The sequence below is a fragment of the Amblyraja radiata genome, chromosome 1 (assembly GCF_010909765.2).
Source record: "Amblyraja radiata isolate CabotCenter1 chromosome 1, sAmbRad1.1.pri, whole genome shotgun sequence".
Lineage (NCBI taxonomy): Eukaryota > Metazoa > Chordata > Chondrichthyes > Rajiformes > Rajidae > Amblyraja > Amblyraja radiata.
Window position 1 is genome coordinate 41786300 of NC_045956.1, and position 11385 is coordinate 41797684.

The window sequence follows — 11385 nt, forward strand, 5'->3', positions numbered from 1 at the left end:
TCGGCTATCCTTGGTTCTGAAAACACCTGCTTACGTTTTTTTTCCTCAATGAGCCAATGAAAATGACCGGTCAGCTAAAGCGATTAACTAAAACCACCTATGACTACCTCAACTACCTATAACTACATGGCGATCCCACTACAACAGCAGCTATGACTACAGGATTATCGATTTTCAACTTGAACTTGAACTTAATTTTATCCATGGCAACCAATTTTTGGTCGCAGAAAAATTTTCAACATGTTGTAAAATTTGCGGCGACCATACTGAGGCCGCGACTAGTTCCCAGAATGCGGGAACTCCTCGCGACCATGAAGGAGACTCACCAGAGACAACCAGCGAACATGTGGCGGCCATGTCTCCTGCACTCGCCTAAAAAGTCGCCCAAATGGGACAGGCCCATAAGTCAATATAGTTAATCATTCACAGCACATTCTGAAGGTCCCAACAATTCCATCCCAATCCATTCTCTCAAGAAAATGTGCTTTTCACAAGCTAATTACTTGTCCAACAATACCAAATCTTCCCCCCAAATCCTGAAGGTCTCACGGTACCCAGGCTAATTCATACCAACAACACCTTTTAATCTATTTTCTGTCTCCTACAATTTGTTTTGTCAGACCTTAATCTATTCCACACAATATTGATTCAATGTTCTGTTAATTACTGCGCCACACTTTCCCACAAGAAATTTTAAAATTGAGTTGTTATACTCTTTGTCCTTATACCTGTGAGATAGCATTTTAACAGAAGTAGATTTCCAGTAATAATCTTCTTTACTATTATTTCCTGAAACTTTGCTTAGCCATTTGAGCAACTTCCTTTTCCATGGTCCTGTGGCCTTATTTATGTGACTTTTCCTAATTATGATCCTTAAAACAAATATCTGTCAATATCTTTGCCTCCAAGAAATGACAATAGACAATAGACAATAGGTGCAGGAGTAGGCCATTCGGCCCTTCCAGCCAGCACCGCCATTTAATGTGATCATGGCTGATCATCCCCAATCAGTACCCCGTTCCTGTCTTCTCCCCATATCCCCTGACTCCGCTATTTTTAAGAGCCCTATCTAGTTCTCTCTTAAAAGCATCCAGAGAACCTGCCTCCACCGCCCTCTGAGGTGGAGAATTCAACAGCGGGTCAGGCAGCATCTCTAAAGAAAAAGAATAGATGACGTTTCAGGTCGAAACGCTTCTTCAGACTTCAGTCAGGGGAAAGGGGAATGAGAGACATGGACAGTACTTAGGAGAAATGAATGGATGATATACGGAAAGCAATGATAATCATGGAAATTTGTGGCACACAATATGCAATCTGAACAACAGCCTGATGTATGTATTTTTATCGTCCAGTGCAGAATGGAGAGCCAGTAAGATTGCATCCTCCATTGACCTGTTGTGGTGTTATGCAAATTGTAGCGGCTCCAGGTTCTTGTTGAGGTAGGAATTGATATGCACCATAACCGACCTCTCAACACACCTCATCGTCACGTATGTTAGTGCCACCAGTTGGTATTCATTGAGGCATGGCACGTTACTCTTCTTGGGTACCAGTATTATTGATGCTCCTTTTAAAGCAGGTGGGACCTTAAGTTTGGGTTTAACTTAGTGAGTGGATGAAGCAACACCAATCTATCAGTGTCAGATGTAACTGACCACAATAGGTTTGGTAGACCGTTGACAGTTCTTATGGAAGAAAATTACCACCTTAGTACTCAGATTGTCCTCCACCATATTAACAGTGCTCTAGAATTGCATTAAATGGTATAGACTCAGAATGGATCTGGTCCCTTAAACCTGTGCACAATTGAGGCATTGTAGACCATCAGTAGCAGATGAAACATACATTAATGCAAGCTGTTATCACATAACATGACATATGCCTCACTTTGCCATTAATATGAAGCCAGGGAACAGCTCTAGTCCATTAAGCAGTGCATAAGGGCATGCCAGGAGCAGCAAGCATACTGAAAATGATCATGTTAAGTCAAGTCAAATCAGTACATGACACTTTATTGTCATATGCACAAATATGATGAGATATACTGTAGATACCATGAAAATCTTGCTTCCAGCTGCGTCATAGGCATATAGACTCAGACAACGTATGAAAACATAAATTCTGCAACACACTAAGAAAAAAAGACTCTGCCAATAAAGACAAGACAGTGCACAGCACAAATGGTAGTGCAAGACACAGTCCATAGTGTTCTGTTCGCAAGGTAGGATTAGGAATAATTTCAGAATGTAGTTGTAGGCAGGTAGCTATTCCTAAACCTGGTGGTGTGAAACTCTCATACAATCACTGTGAAGACCTATCCCGATCCAAAACATTTCCTATCCATGACCTCCATAGATGCTGCCTTGACTGCTGTGTTACTCCAGCACAATGTGTTGCTTTTGGAAACCAAAAACTGTGGTTCCTTGTGACTACTGAGTTATTTTTACATGGTAAGGGACTGAATGTGTACACAAAATGTGGAGTAACTCAGCGGGTTAGGTAGAATCTCTGGAGTAAAAGAATAGGTGATGCTTCAGATCGGAACGCTGAGTGTTATTGGTGTTCAGTGGGACTTGAGTGTTCTTATGCATAAACCACTGACAGTTAATTTACACGTACTCCAGAGCAGTTAGGAAATTAAAAAACACAATATGTTGGCCTTTGTTGTTTGATGGCATACATCTTAGATTCAAGAGTACAATGGCAGCGTATAAGATGTTGTTCTTCTAGCTTGTGTTTAATCTCAGCCTGGCAATGGAGAAGGTTAATGGCAAATTGGTCGGAGGAGTGGAGCGCCATAACTCTGTTTGCAATGGCCATCTCCTGGATGGATGCCAGCCTTTTCAACTCCTCATCCCTTTTCCACAGCAACCCGTCTGTCCTCAAACTTGAAGAACAACACCTCATGTAGTCTACAACCCAAAGATACAAACATAAAATTTTCCAATTTCAGGTTAAATTACACTCCCCTGAGATCCTTTTCCTCTCCTTTGACCTACCCTAGTTCTTTCACCTTCCTTTTTTCAACTCACCTCACGCCCTATTACCTTGTTTTTTTCTCCCCCTCTCCCCAATTTGTTCTTTTTGTCCATTATCAATGCCTTATCTGGTTCCATATATCACCTTCCTTAGTTATTAGATTCCAGCATCTGCAGCCTTTTGCATCTCCACTTCTCATCTTCCAAGCTTTGTCTCGACCTCCATCCTGCCCTCCCTCATCTGTATCCTTTCCCCTTTTTCTTCCTCTCCTTATCTGTTTCTACCAGCTGCTGTGCTCACCAGCTGCTGTCTCCCTACTTCACCCTTCTCACCTACGATCTGGCTCCATCTGCCTATTAAGCACCTCATCACCTGGCTTCACCTATCACCTGCGAGCCTCTGCCTCACCTCTCCTCTTACCTCCTTATCCTAGCTATCTCCCCTCTACACTTTCAGTCCTCATGCAGGGTCTCAACCAAAATGTTGACTGACCAACTTTTGTCTCCACTGATGCTGCCTAAACCATTGAATTCCACCTTTAGTTTGTTTCTTGCTTAACTATAGGTGACATTTTGGGTGTAGATCAGTCTGTCTGTCTGTCTGTCTGCCTGTCTGTCTGTCTGTCTGTCTGTCTGTCTGTCTGTCTGTCTGTCTGTCTGTCTGTCTGTCTGTCTGTCTGTCTGTCTGTCTGTCTGTCTGTCTGTCTGTCTGTCTGTCTGTCTGTCTGTCTGTCTGTCTGTCTGTCTGTCTGTCTGTCTGTCTGTCTGTCTGCCTGTCTGTCTGTCTGTCTGTCTGTCTGTCTGTCTTCCCCCTCTCTTCCATGTGCGCCATATGGATTTGCATCAATATCTCTCCTCCACCCCCCACCGTCCCTGTCCCCGTCCCCGTCCCCGTCCCCGTCCCCGTCCCCGTCCCCGTCCCCGTCCCCGTCCCCGTCCCCGTCCCCGTCCCCGTCCCCGTCCCCGTCCCCGTCCCCATCCCCGTCCCCGTCCCCCAACCCCTTACATCTATATTCCTTCCTCTAGCTTCACAATCTTCGATCCCTCCCTCACAACGTTTGCCTTTTCATCCTGGGCCTGCGTCAAACCATTTGCCTATCAACCCCACCCCCCCGCCCTCCCCCCCCCCTCCCTCACTTGTACCCAGCTCACTCGCCAGGCTTTGTCCAGTCCCCATCTCTTGTCCAGCTTTCTCCCCCACCCCCATCACAATAAATCTGTAAATGGGCCCCGACCTGAAACATACTGCTTGACATGCTGAGTTGCCCCAACGCTTTGTGTCTTTCTTTGTAAACCAGCATCTGCAGTTCCTTGTATCCCCAGCAATTTTATTGTTGACTTCTCTGGAATGTGTTTTTTTTATTGAATACATTAGATGCAAAAGACCTAAAGGGAAGGTCAAGGCAGAATGTAACTTAAAATCTGATTTTCCCAGAGTCTAATTTGAGATGCCGTTTTACAACAGACATTGAAGCCAACACAGAAACAATTGAAAGACAGCCCATTGAACAGCTGATTGAGCCTTAAAATACCTGCCAGTAATCATTAAAGAGGCTGCAAAGAGGTTTGGTGGCATCCAGTTCTATTTAGTGACACAGCTCGCAGTGGTGTTTCCTCACAGCAGAAGAGAACCAGGTTCAGTCCTGATCTCAGGTGATGTCAGTGCTGCATTTGCATGTTCTCCTTGTTGAATGTGTAGGTGCTCCTACATACCACAGACACACCAGTTGGTCATTTAATTGCTCCAGTGTGTAGTAGAATCTGAGGAGAGTAGCTGGGAATGTGGGGAGAATAAAAATGTGATTTCATAGGATTAGCTTAAATGGCTGGCATGGATATAATGAGCCAAGGTGCCTACTTCCATGCCATATTTGCCATGCCAACTCCAACTGGCGGGAGTTTTTACGGACATTTTCAACCTCTCACTTCTGAGGTCTGAGGTCCCCACCTGCTTTAAAAGGGCATCAATTATACCGGTGCCCAAGAAGAGTAAGGTGACGTGCCTCAATGACTATCGACCAGTGACTATCATCACCGGTGGTGATGAAGTGCTTTGAGAGGTTGATCTTGGAGCAAATCAACTCCTAGCTCGACAAAAACCTGGACCCACTGCAGTTCGCGTACCGCCACAACAGATCAATGGTGGATGCGATCTCGCTGGTCCTCCACTCCGCACTGGACCACTTGGACAACAAAAACTCATATGTCAGGCTGTTATTCATTGATTACAGCTCGGCATTTAACACAATCATCCCTTCCAAAATGGTTACCAAACTCGCAGAACTGGGTCTCTGCGCATCCCTCTGCAACTGGATCCTCGACTTCCTCATCCACAGACCACAGTCTGTTCGTATTGGTGGAAATGTGTCAGCCTCGATAACACTCAGCACGGGAGCACCTCAAGGCTGCGTGCTCAGCCCCCTGCTGTACTCACTCTATACCCATGACTGCGTAGCGAACCACAGTGCGAACTCCATCATCAAGTTCGCTGAAGACACCACTATTGTGGGGCGTATCACTGATGGGGATGAGTCAGAATACAGAAGAGAGATCGAGCAACTGTCCATATGGTGCCAGCACAATAGTCTGGCCCTCAACACCAGCAAAACCAAGGAACTGACTGTGGACTTTGGAAGGAGCAGGAGGGGGTCCCACAGTCAAGAACTTCAAATTCCTGGGCGTGCACATCTCTGAAGATCTTTCCTGGTCCGAGAACACTAACGCAATTATCAAGAAAGCTCATCAGCGCCTCTACTTCCTGAGAAGATTACGGAGAGTCGGATTGTCAAGGAAGACTCTCTCTAACTTCTACAGGTGCACAGTCGAGAGCATACTGACCGGTTGCATCGTGGCTTGGTTCGGCAATTTTAGCGCCCTGGAGAGGAAAAGACTACAAAAAGTAGTAAACACTGCCCAGTCCATCATCGGCTCTGACCTTCCTTCCATCGAGGGGATTTATCGCAGTCGCTGCCTCAAAAAGGCTGTCAGTATCATCAAAGATCCACACCATCCTGGCCACACACTCATCTCCCTGCTACCTTCAGATAGAAGGTATAGGAAGTGGCAGCGCTGTTAACAGCTGCGGCTTGCCTGCAGTCCGTCTGTCTTTACTTTTTTCTGTTTTTGTCTTGTTTTGGTTAAGTTTTAGTTTGTTGGGTTGTGTTAGAGGGGGGGTGAAACATGTTCTCTGTCCCTTCCTTCAGGGGAATGCGACTTTTTCGTGTCGTATCCCCCTTCACTGCCTCCGTCTGCGCTGAGGCCTAATGGCGGAGCTGGCGGCCTCCAGCCTGCGACTGACCCCGAGGCTCCGGAGGCAGAGCCAGCCAGGACTCACCAACGAGAGGCTGGCCATCTTCGGGGCTGAGGCAGTGGTGGCCCGACTTGCTGGTGCGGCGTTCTGGCTTTCGGCGGCGGCGTGGAGCTGATGCAGTGGGGCTTGGAGCTGAGACTGTGGGACCCGGAGCTGGGGCAGCGGCCTGGAGCTGGGGCGGCTGCCCGGAGCTGGGGCAGCGGCCCGGAGCGGAGACAGCGGGACCCGGAGCTGGGGCGGCGGCCCGGAGCGGAGACTGCTGGGGCGGCGGCCTGGAGCTGGGGCGGCTGCCCGGAGCTGATGTTGTGGCGGGCCGTCTCGGAGCGGAGACGGTGTTCCGGCTTTCGGCGGCGGCGACATCACCACGGTGGTCCGCTGGACTGGAGAGCGGCATCTCCGGCCTGGATCGATCGCCTCAGCGCAGAGTGAGAACAAGGAGGGAAGAGACGGAGACTAAGACTTAGCCTCCATCACAGTGAGGATGTGCTTGGTGAACTCACTGTGGTGGATGTTTAATTTGTGTTTATTGTATGTTTTGTTTTTATTGGTTCTGTGTATGACTGCAAGCAACATAATTTGGACAATAAAGGAATCTAATCTAATCTAATCTAATCTAGGAGCCTGAAGACTGCAACAACCAGGTTCAGGAATAGCTACTTCCCCACAGCCATCAGGCTATTAAACCTGGCTCGGACAAAACTCTGATTATTAATAACCACTTTCTGTTATTTGCACTTTACCAGTTTATTTATTCATGTGTGTATATATTTATATCATGGTATATGGACACATGTATCTGTTTTGTAGTAAATGCCTACTATTTTCTGTGTGCTTAAGCAAAGCAAGAATTTAATTGTCCTACACAGGGACACATGACAATGAACTCACTTGACTTGAATTGACTTGATATTTGTTCATCTTCCCTATGACTTAATGACCTCTCTGAATATCGTGTCACTGACAGGAAGCATGTATAGCAATGATGTGTGGGAAAGTACTGCAGATGTTGGTTTAAATCAAAGCTAGACACAAAACGCTGGAGTAATTCAGTGGGACAGGCAGCATCTCTGGAGAGAAGGAATGGGTGACGTTTCGGGTCGAGACCCTTCTTCAGTATTGCAATGATGTTGGCTTCAAATAATTGTCAGGAAGTTTCACCACTGAAAAGAATGTCTAAATCAACATTTTCACTGGAAGTATGAGCAGGTGTATCATAGACAATCAGAATCATGTTTCCCAGGGTGGAAATGTCAGAGGCTAGACGGCTTGGCTTTAAGGTGAAAGGAGCAAAATTTAAAGGAGTGGTGGTGGAGTGACGTATAAGAGGCTTTTAGACAGGAACGTGAACATACAGCGAATGGCGGGATATGGATCACGTGCAGACAGAGGAGATTAGTTTAACCCAGCACAATCGTCTGCATGGACATTGTGGCCGAAAGGCCTGCTCCTGTGCTGTACTTTTTATGTTCTATAGATCAACATAGAAATTATTCTTGAGATATTTTCAAGATTTCACCAAAGCTGAAGTTACATTTATCTGCAAATTCTCCAGACACACCATACAGGAAGGAATGTTAAGTTTTAAGTTTTTAATTTTGTCACATGTACCGAGTTACAGTGAAAAGCTTTGTTTTGCATGCTATCCAATCAGATATATCATACATGGATACAATCATTTCCACTCAAGTACAACAGATGGGGCAAAGTTGAAGATACAGCGTGCAGAATATAGTTTTCAGCATTATAGCGCATTGTAGTGAATCAGTTCTTTAGACAAAGTCCAAAATCCTCAATGGGGTAGAGGTGATTTGTATAGTACCCTAGCTTATGAAAGTATCATTCATAAAACCGATAACGGAGGGAAAGAAGATGTTCCTGATTCTGGTGGTGCACGCTTTCAAGCTTTCAAGATTAGAACCTATGTACCCCACCTGACATCATCTTGTTAGAGGCAGCCGCACTTGGTGTGGATTTGAGATGGGAGGAAATCAGGAAGCAGGCAGAGCAGATTTAGCTGCAGTGTTGGAGAGGAATGAGCATTGGAAAGTCAGGTGAAGCCCTGTTCATTGTGTGTACAGGATAACAAGATCCTCCTTCTTCTCTGTACATTGCCATGCTGTTTGAGTTGGCAGCTCCAATCTTGGTTGACAATGCACAGAGGATTCTGTTATCCTGTCTATACAGATGAACGGTATATATATACATACACACACACACACACACACACACACACACACACACACACACACACACACACACACACACACACACACACACACACACACACACACACACACACAAACACACACACACACACACACACACACACACACACACACACACACACATATATATATATATACACAACACGCACACACACACACACACACACACACACACACACACACACACACACACACACACACACACACACACACATATATATATATATATATATATACTAGACCAAGTGCAGACCCGTTGGGTCTGTTTCCCCAACGCGCGTTTGTGGGGGGGGGGAGTTCTGCGGCATCACACTCACACTAACCACACCCTAACAACACAGGTGGGGGGAGGGAGGGCGAGGGAGATGAGGTGGGCAGAGGGGAGGGTGAAAAGAGGGGAGGGAGGGGAGAGGGGGAGGAGGAAACGGAAGAGATTTTTAAAAAATCTATTTATTTATTTATTTATTTATTTTATTAGAAGTACGGTAAGTTACAATACTACACAACACATATGTCTTAATACATTTTTTGTACCGCTTCATTTTTTGAGCTTTAAGAAAAAGTTAGAAGTAAAGAAAGTAAAGAAAGTGCGCAAGAGTTGTGAAGGAGCAGGAGAGTGTTGAGAAAAGAAAGCCCCTTAGAAAAGAAGTTAGAGAAGGAAGTAAAGAAAGAAAGTAGACCCTAGAAAAGAAGGAAAAAGAAAGGAGAAACAATCACTTTATTATAACATTAAACTCCGCAGAAAGGGGACTACCAACCAAGTCTGTTTTTATTGTTTTTTGGGTTTTTTTACCCCCCGTTGCCAGATCCTGGTACCTTTTATTTATTTATTTATTTATTTGATTTTTAAATTACTATTGCACCTTATGCTTGTAATAGTTCCAAAAACGTAGACCACGTCTTTTGGAAGTGGTCTGCTTTGCCTGCTAAGAGGAATCTCATCTCTTCCAGATGTAGTGTTTCAAACATATTTGATATCCACATTTTTATTATTGGTGTAGGCGCATTTTTCCAGAATTTAAGCATGAGCTTTTTTCCCATTATTAGCCCGTAATTGAGTAAATTCTTCTGAAACACGTTTAGTTCAGGGTTATCTTCCGATATTCCAAAAATAATCCATTCTGGTTTTGGTACCAGTTTTATTTTAATTAATTTTGTAAAGATGTCAAATATTTCATTCCAGAATTTTTGTATTTTTGTACAAAAAACAAAAGAATGCGCTATGGTAGCTTCTTGACACAGACATTTATCACAGATGGGTGAGACATTAGGGAAGAGTTTATTTATTTTAGTTTTTGAATAATATAGTCTATGTAATGTTTTGAATTGGATGAGAGTATGTCGTACGTTGATCGAACATTTATGCACCTGTAGTAAGTGATTATCCCAGCTCTCTTTTGAAATTTTTATAGATAATTCTTGTTCCCAGTCTCTTCTAATTCCATCAGTTGTGGGTATTTCAATGTTTAAGATGATGTTATATAAGTACGATATTAGATTCGCTGATTCCGCCTTTGTCTTCATTGCTTCATCCAGTAAATCGGTAGGCATATTATGATAGTCTTTTGTGTATTTTTTCAGATAATCACGAATTTGAAGATATTTAAAATATTGATTATTTTTCAAATTATATATCAGTTGTAGTTGTTGAAATGATAGTAATTTTCCCAATTCATACAGATCTCCGAGCGTTTTGATTCCCATTCTTTCCCATTGTATAAATGATTTGTCTATAATTGATGGTTTAAACGATGGATTATTAACTATTGGTATTAAAAGAGATAGGTTTCTTAATTTTAGATTCTGTTTTATTTGTTTCCATGTTCTAATTGTGCTATGTATAATTGGATTTTTATTATAATTTTTGTTATTCAGATGTATTGGTGAGAGTCGCTCCTATATTACACGGAGAGCAGTCCTCTCTTTCCATTACAATCCAGTCCGCCTGCTGGGCAGAATTGTCCAGCAGGTGAATCATATTTTTAATATTTACTGCCCAATTATAATACATAAAGTTAGGGAGCGCTAGACCACCCAACTCTTTTCGTTTATTAAGGCGTGCTCTTTGTATTCTATGGGATTTATAATCCCATATAAAATTTATAATATCGGAGTCCAATTTTTTGAAAAACTTTTTTGGGAGATATATAGGTATTGATTGAAATAGGTATAGGATTTGTGGTAAAAAGATCATTTTTATAGCGTTTATTCTGCCTATTATGGACATCGGAAGTGTTTTCCAGAATTTAATCAAATTATTTAGTTTCTTAAGTAAGGGATTATAATTGGCTTTAAACATATCATGGTAGTTTCTAGTAATTTCAATTCCCAAATATTTGAATTTTTCTGTGGCTATTTTAAAGGGGAATTTCCGGAGGTGTGTTGAGTCTTTTGGTTTTATCGACATAATTTCACTTTTGTTCCAGTTTATTCTATATCCTGAGAAGGATCCAAAGTCCTCAATTAAATTTAATATGTTTGGTATAATAATTTGTGGTTTTGTGATGTACAATAGTACATCATCGGCGTATAAAGATATTATGTTATTTGAGTGTTTTGTATTATAACCATAAATGTCCGGGTGTGTTCTTATTTTTTCAGCAAGGGGTTCAATTACCAAAGCAAATAACAGCGGTGATAGTGAACATCCTTGTCTATTGCCCCTTGATAATTCAAATTTCGTGGATAGTATATTTATGAGGGAGATTTATGAGGGAGAGGAGAGCGTGGTAAGGGGTGAGGGAGGGGGATGGGGAGGGGGAGGAGAGCGGGGAGGGCAGGAAGGGCGGAGAGGGGTAGAGGGGTAGGGGGGTGGGAGAGGGGTAGCGGGGAGTGGTGCAAGAGAGAGGGGAAGGGGGTGGGGGGTGGGGGG